Source organism: Pongo abelii, chromosome 23 (genome assembly GCF_028885655.2).
Source record: "Pongo abelii isolate AG06213 chromosome 23, NHGRI_mPonAbe1-v2.0_pri, whole genome shotgun sequence".
Lineage (NCBI taxonomy): Eukaryota > Metazoa > Chordata > Mammalia > Primates > Hominidae > Pongo > Pongo abelii.
The window spans coordinates 24,907,101-24,914,327 of NC_085929.1; the positions used below are offsets into that span (position 1 = coordinate 24,907,101).

General features: G+C 42.1%; 1 long non-coding RNA gene across 1 annotated transcript; it reads right to left on the reverse strand.

Annotated features, from left to right (window-relative positions):
- Positions 1-2,063: 2,063 nt before the first annotated feature.
- On the reverse strand, positions 2,064-5,967 carry LOC134761151 (uncharacterized). Its single transcript, XR_010139428.1, has 2 exons — positions 5,611-5,967; positions 2,064-2,398 (listed from the first exon to the last, which is right to left on the reverse strand). It is a non-coding gene; the product is annotated as an uncharacterized LOC134761151 (long non-coding RNA).
- Between the last annotated feature and the right edge of the window lie 1,260 nt (positions 5,968-7,227).

The window sequence follows — 7,227 nt, forward strand, 5'->3', positions numbered from 1 at the left end:
GTGATCCATCCGCCTCAGCTTCCCAAAATGCTGGGATTACCAGCATGATCCAGGGCGCCTGGCCCAAATTCAACTTTTAAAAGATTCCACGGGCATGTGAGATTATGTGGTATTTGTCTTTCACTTAGCAGTGTGTCCTCTAGATTTATTCATGTCATTCCCAATGACAGAGTTTTGTTCTTTTTTCTTTTTTTTTTCACTCTTGTTGCCCAGACTGGAGTGTAATGGCGTGATCTCAGCTCACCACAACCTCTGCCTCCCTAGTTCAAGTGATTCTCCTGCTTCAGCCTCCCAAGTAGCTGGGATTACAGGCATGCACCACCACGCCCAGCTAATTTTGTATATATATATATTTTTAATAGAGATGGGTTTTCACCATGTTGGTCAGGCTGGTCTCGAACTCCTGACATCAGGTGAAACACAGATTTTTAATTTTTTATCAAAATATGGCCCGGTGCAGTGGCTCATGCCTATAATCCCAGCACTTTGGGAGGCTGAGGCAGGCAGATCATGAGGTCAGGAGATCGAGACCATCCTGACTAACACGGTAAAACCCCGTGTTATTTGTAAAAGTACAAAAACAAAATTAGCCAGGTGTGGTGGGGGGCACCTGTAGTTCCAGCTACTTGGGAGGCTGAGGCGGGAGAATGGCATGAACCTGGGAGACCGAGCTTGCAGTGAGCCAAGATCGTGACACTGCACTCCAGCCTGTGCAACACAACACAGCACAACTCCGTCTCAAAAAAAAAAAAAAAAATTAAAGATTCGTACTTTGCCTCAGTATTTTATTTTTAGAAATCAATCATAAAAGAAAACACTCACTTAACTAAGGTACCAAAAAGATGAATATACAGGTATGCCCAGGAGAGTGTAGGTAACGGTAACAAATAACTGAATCCAACATAAAAATTCCACAGTGAAAAAGTGACCAAATTATGGTCAAATACCCTGTTGAATAATGATGCAACTATAAATAAGAATGAGAGAGATCTACTATGTGTACTGATAAGCAATGATCACCACATTCTATTTTATATGGAAAAGCCAGTCAGGGAACAACACACAAAGCAGGATTACGTTATGTAAAAACATGGGCATGTCTATCTGCGTGTAAGTAGATGTGGATGACTGAGTGGGCTGGGCGCTGGCAGTGATACATTTCATTCCATAGACCTAAGAGTATTTGAATTTTTATAACAATTGCATATGTGTTTCTTACGTGATTTACTAGAAACAATTCAATTTCTCGAGTTGTAAAAAGGTGTATTTAAATCTATGTAAAGGTACATGGAGATCATCGTCATCAAAATAACAAAATAAAACAGCAATATAAAGAATCAAATAGATATTATTATAGCACAATATTAAATACTACACTATTAAGAAGATATTAAAATTATATATATCTACATCTATATGCATGTAAGGATGTCAATAAATGATATTGTCTAAAATTAAATTGTGGTAATTTTTGCAGACCTCTGTGAATCTATTAGAAACCACTGAATTGTGTGTATACTGTGTGGGGGTGAAATTTATGGTATTTCAATTATATCTCAAAGTTCTGTTAAAAAATGAAATGGGGGTGAAATTTATGGTATTTGAATTATATCTCAAAGTTCTGTTAAAAAATGAATGGCTTGATATTCTGGTGCTAAGGGACGGTTTTATTTAAAACATAAACTAATAGTTTCCAGTAGAGTCCCTTAAAAATATTACAGCAGGGATTTCCAGATCACACCCACTTCCCACCTTTTTAGAATTTTTGACTATTTTCCAAAGTCTTGAATTCAATGAGGTGCAGGTGGAAGAAAGCGTTTACTAAGTCAGCGGGTTACAGGAGAGCTGGTGTGGGCTGAGGCAGAGTGGGGAGAGAGGCTCCTTTCAAATGGAAGCCTCTGGAACCCACAGACAGCAAGTGTAAGGCGGGGCAATCTTCTGGAGAGCTACCAGAGAAAGGCTTTAGACCCAACACTCCCGTTCACAAACACAGACAGGAGCATCTCAGTGTTTCCTTAAATCCACTCTTTCGACATTGACACAAGAAAATAATTAAAAGGAAGTAATTCTGGTTTAGTTTATTTCATTAAATTGTCAACAAACAACCTTTGAAACAAAAACTATAATAGTGGAACTCAGTAAAATTACTAGGTTTAATAATCTGTATCTGTGACTCAGATACAGATCGGGCAAACCAGCTGTGGATGAAGCCCCCAGCTGTGGATGATGCCCCCAGACGTGGATGAAGCCCCCAGATATGAATGATGCCCCCAGCCGTAGATGATGCCTCAGCTGTGGGTGCAACCCCCTTCTGTGGATGAAGCTGCCAGCTGTGAATGAAGTCCCCAGTTGTGGGTGAAGTCCCCAGCCGTGGATGAAGTCCCCGGTCATGGATGATCTTAAACACCAAATAAAAAAATTATTAAGTATAAAAAGAAAAATTATCTGCCAATCGTATTGAAGAGCACTGGCATAAACTCCCCAGAGGAGGAGAAGGCAATGACCACGCCTCCAATAGGAAGAATCAATACAAACAAAACAGTGAGCCCCAAAACAGCATATCCTGACGCGCTCAACCTCACAGCCAATATGTAAAAATATCCAGAACACACAGGGCCATGGGAGTGGCTGTTGGAGAAATTTTCATGAAGGAAGAAAGATTACGACTAAGTTTTAAAATGCTAGTTTTGTTTGTTTTGTCTTGGAGAGGAGGTAAAAGTGGGAGTAAAGATGGGGAGTTTGGTGTAAGGTGGGAAAAGCAAAGGAAACCCGCATGGACGGGCTGAGGGTGTGATGGGAGAACAGTAAGAAGTACGTTTGGGGAAGCAATTGGAAATAGCAGCTAAGCTTAGTCACAATCTATCAAAAGGGATTTGTTGAAGAATTAATGTGTGACTAGGAACAGGGAGGTTATGGGCTTGTCAGCTCGACAGTGGGCACTCAGTTCCACGAATGAATGATGCCCGTGTGGACAGACAGAATGAAGGACAGGCAGATGAATGCGTGGGCTTTACGTGAAACAGGTCCTCTTGGTTGTTGACAAGACACTGTTTTCAAGTTCCATTTTGCCATACTTCGAATAGCTTTTCATTAGCTAAATTTAGCCACATGTAAAATCACTAAGGCAGACACCCAGAGTTCCCACATGAAAATCAAATGTAAACCAGCTGTGACCTACTCCAACGTGATCATTGGAAGTCAGACGCTGAGCTCTTTTTTGATGTTTAAAGCCTGCATAATATTCACTATATATTATTCAGTGTATTACTATTTCCTTCGTGATGGAAATTTGGTTTGCCCCTACTTTCTATTCTATCAAAACGCTGCTACATAGAAAATCCCCATGCACATATTTCTCCTAATTGTGGAAATATTTTACATAAAAGACTCTAGACATGGGATGAAATTACCAGGTTATTCAAATTTTAAAATAGATAGGTACTCCCAAATTGCCCTCGAACAAATTATATGAATTCATAAGCTTCCAACTGTTATGGAGTTGCCCATTTTGAGAAATCTGTGCTAAAAGGACCCAGACAATGCTGATGACAATGATCAGGATAATAAGTATGCTGGGAGAACAACAAAATGATTTAGATCTTAGACAAGTCATTCTAGGTGTCTCCACTGTTTCAGTTCTTGCATTCATTCTTGTGGTATCTTTTCCCTTTTACCAAATAAAAAAGCTCCCTGACATCACATTGTGGCAGTCCCCATGGTTTGCCGCGGTTACTGCGGGACTGAACGAAGGAAGACAAATGAAGAAATGAAAACCAAGGAAAAAAGAAACTGTTTAAAGAACGGCCCAGGGAAGAAGAGGGCTCCCAGCTTCTAGTGAGCAAGGGCAGCCGCCCTGAGCTTCTACGGCCCTTCGTATTTATTGAGTAGAAAGAGCAGGGAGCAGGAGGTAATGATTGGTTTGCTTCTCAGTTGGTCACAGGTTCACATTATTGCTAACAGGCTTCAGATGTGCCTAATCTCAAGAAACGCAGCGCCTGGGGCATGACTGCCCTCAGCATTCCCTCTGGGTGGCAGACGCAGTTTGTCAGTTTGCCAACATTCTGCATTCATGAGAACAGTTTGCTGTTTACTCATATAACCTCCAGTGCTACACTGAGTTGATCACAACCCTCACTCTTTCAGCCTGCAACATCACATGAATCCACGCTATGCTTAACGAGTATTGGTTAGTAAAATGCCTATGACTAGTAATCTTCATCTATGCAATTAAATATTAATTCATAAAACACTTCAAATGTAAGCAATAATTAGTGAATGAAAAGTACATAAGACATCAATTAGAAAAAAACTGTTAAAAATACACTATTTGTGTGATAAAAGAGATTGCCATTTTTGTATTTTTCTACAAGGTTAAAGAAAACTAAGTCAGCTTATACAAGTGAATTTTAAAAGCCTTTAGGCCCGGCTTGGTGGCTCATGCCTATAATCCCAGCACTTTGGGAGGCCGAGGCAGGCAGATCACCTGAGGTCAGGAGTTCGAGACCAGACTGACCAACATGGTGAAGCCTTGTTTCTACTAAAAATACAAAAAATTAGCCAGGCATGGTGGCAAGCACCTATAATTTCAGCTAGTTGGGAGGCTGAGGCAGGAGAATCACTTGAACCCAGGACAGAGGTTGCAGCGAGCCGAGATCGCGCCGTTGCACTCCAGCTTGGTCAACAAGAGCGAAACTCCATCTCATAAATAAATAAATAAATAAAATAAGAGCCTTTAACCCAGAATGCTGAGTAAATTGGCCAAAAACGCTAACCTATGCATTTCAATACTATAGGATTCGCATAGGTAGAAATAACCAGATGAAACACTTCTGGTATTTCACCTTCCCAACCCACACGAGCCAGTGTTTTTTTTCTGTGAATAACAAAAACAGCAGAATTTACTTGCCTATCCATAAGAGGTTACCACTTCTGTGTATTGCCCTGAAACAAGTGGTGGCTGGGTGAGAAGGGGGACAGCACTAGGGCAGGAGATGGGCGCTCCAGTACCGTGGGTGAGCTTCCTAAACCTCTGAAACTTTCAGCCCCTAAATGGGATGAGCCACAGGAAGTTTTAGCACAATGCCCAGAACAAAGTAAGGATTTGACACATGATGCCTCTCTCCACATTGTTCTGTCATCAGCCACTGGGTCCTGCACCTCCAAGCCCACTGGGGTCTGGCTGTTTCCAACACATGGAGAATGACCCAGAGCCTGGCCTCCAGCCACCCTCCTGGCCTTGCTGCTTCTCACTCTGCCACTGACTCCCCACGGACCAGCCTGGGTGTCCTCAGACATACCACACCCTTCACTGTGGGGGTCACGCAGCCCTCCCTGCTCCTCCCCCAGGGAGCCACGGGGCTTTCCTCCTCGGGAGGACTCTGTGAGCGCCTGGATGAAGGGTCCTCCCATCCCTCATCCTCCCTTAGTTTTTGTCGCAGCTCTCCTTCCATCCGCTCAGTGCAGCACACACTGATTCGTTCCTCCATCTTCCCCAAAAGACAGGAACAGCACGAGCGGTAAAGAGTAGATTCCAATGATAGAAACAATAGTCAATGATTTCTCATTTCCATTGATCATCAATGAAGAAAATGTATGCTGAAGGTCATGTACCTCCTATGGGACTGCTGCATCCTCAGCCTCCCGAATTTCAGCCCAGCACCTTCCTCCCCAGCACAGCAACAGGTCATCCTCAGCCTCCTGAATTTCAGCCTAGCACCTTCCTCCCCAGCACTGCAACAGGTCAGCCCTTACCAGCATTCCTCTCTTACTGCCTTTGTGCAGAGCCAGGACCAGGGCCAGGGGAGGCCTTGGGATTGTCCCTCCCCAACAATCTGAGAAACAATCCTTTACGTCACCAACAAAGCACAGCCTTATGCATTGGTGGTCAGTCCCTCCCAACACCTCTGTCACTGTAAAGCTGACAGGCAACCCTCCAAGGTTGGCCTTCCCAGGCACTGCACCTCTAGGTGACAGAGCACGTCCTTACCTTGAGGCCTGGGCGCCCAGTCTGTCCTGTCCAGTGAGCGAGCTGTGGAGAAGGGGGGATTCCAGGTTAAGGGGAGACTAGCAGGGCTCCTGCTTTTATGCTGCCCTATTGGGAAGTCTGTTAAAGAAACATAAAGTGCTAAGCAGTGAAGATAGAACATGTTTTCATTACTTAAACCAATACATTCCACAGATGGAATAATAAGAAATGCTACGTCCAAGCTAACTGAATCCAACAGCATATCAAAAAGATCATCCACCATGACCAAGTGGGTTTCATATCAGGGATACAGGGATGGTTTAACATATGCAAGTCAATAAATGTGATACATCACATAAACAAAACTAAAAACAAAAAATCATATGATAATCTGAATAGATGCAGAAAAAGTATTTGACAAAATCCAGCATTTCTTCATGATTAAAACCCTTCAGCAAAATCGGCATAGAAGGGACATACCTTAAGGTAATAAAAGCCATCTGTGACAAACCCACAGCCAACATTATCCTGAATGGGGAAAGTGGAAAGCATTCTCCCTGAGGACCGGAACAAGACAAAGATGCCCACATTCACCACTTCTACTCAACATAGTGCTATTCACTACAGCATTGGTTGTAAAAACAAGACTGGAAACAGAACAAATGGATACCATATCCATAATGGATGCTTAAATAATTTTGGGAATAGTCATAGGGTGCAGTACTTTATAGCTCTGAAAAAATACAATGGATTTACATTTGAAATGTGGAATGATAACTAAGGTGCATTGCCCAGTGATATATGCAGAGGGGCAGAGGACTTTGTATAAACACGATCATCCATCAGCATGTATTCCAGGCGCATGTTTCTATTTGCACATAGATTGTAAAGATGATATGCAAACAAAAATGTTGACTTGGTGTTTGGAAGTTCAGAGTGGAAGGGAAACTTCCTTGCTAACCTTTTATGATATTTAGAGTTATTTCTAACCACGAATATGTAATACATTTAGAAATCTTAGTTAATAAGAAAAGCCTGCTGGTCCTGGCCTCTTGCTGACACATGTCAGGTGGACATGGGGCTGTCGTGCTAATGTGTGCAAACTGAGACAAATCCAAGAATGGGAGTCTGCTTTTTTCATCGTACAAATAATAGTTAATAGAAATAGAATAATGATTATTGCTCATTGATATACCATGCATATTCTATTAGATAATAATAAATTTCTGACATTTGAACTATATTTACACATGGAAATTGAA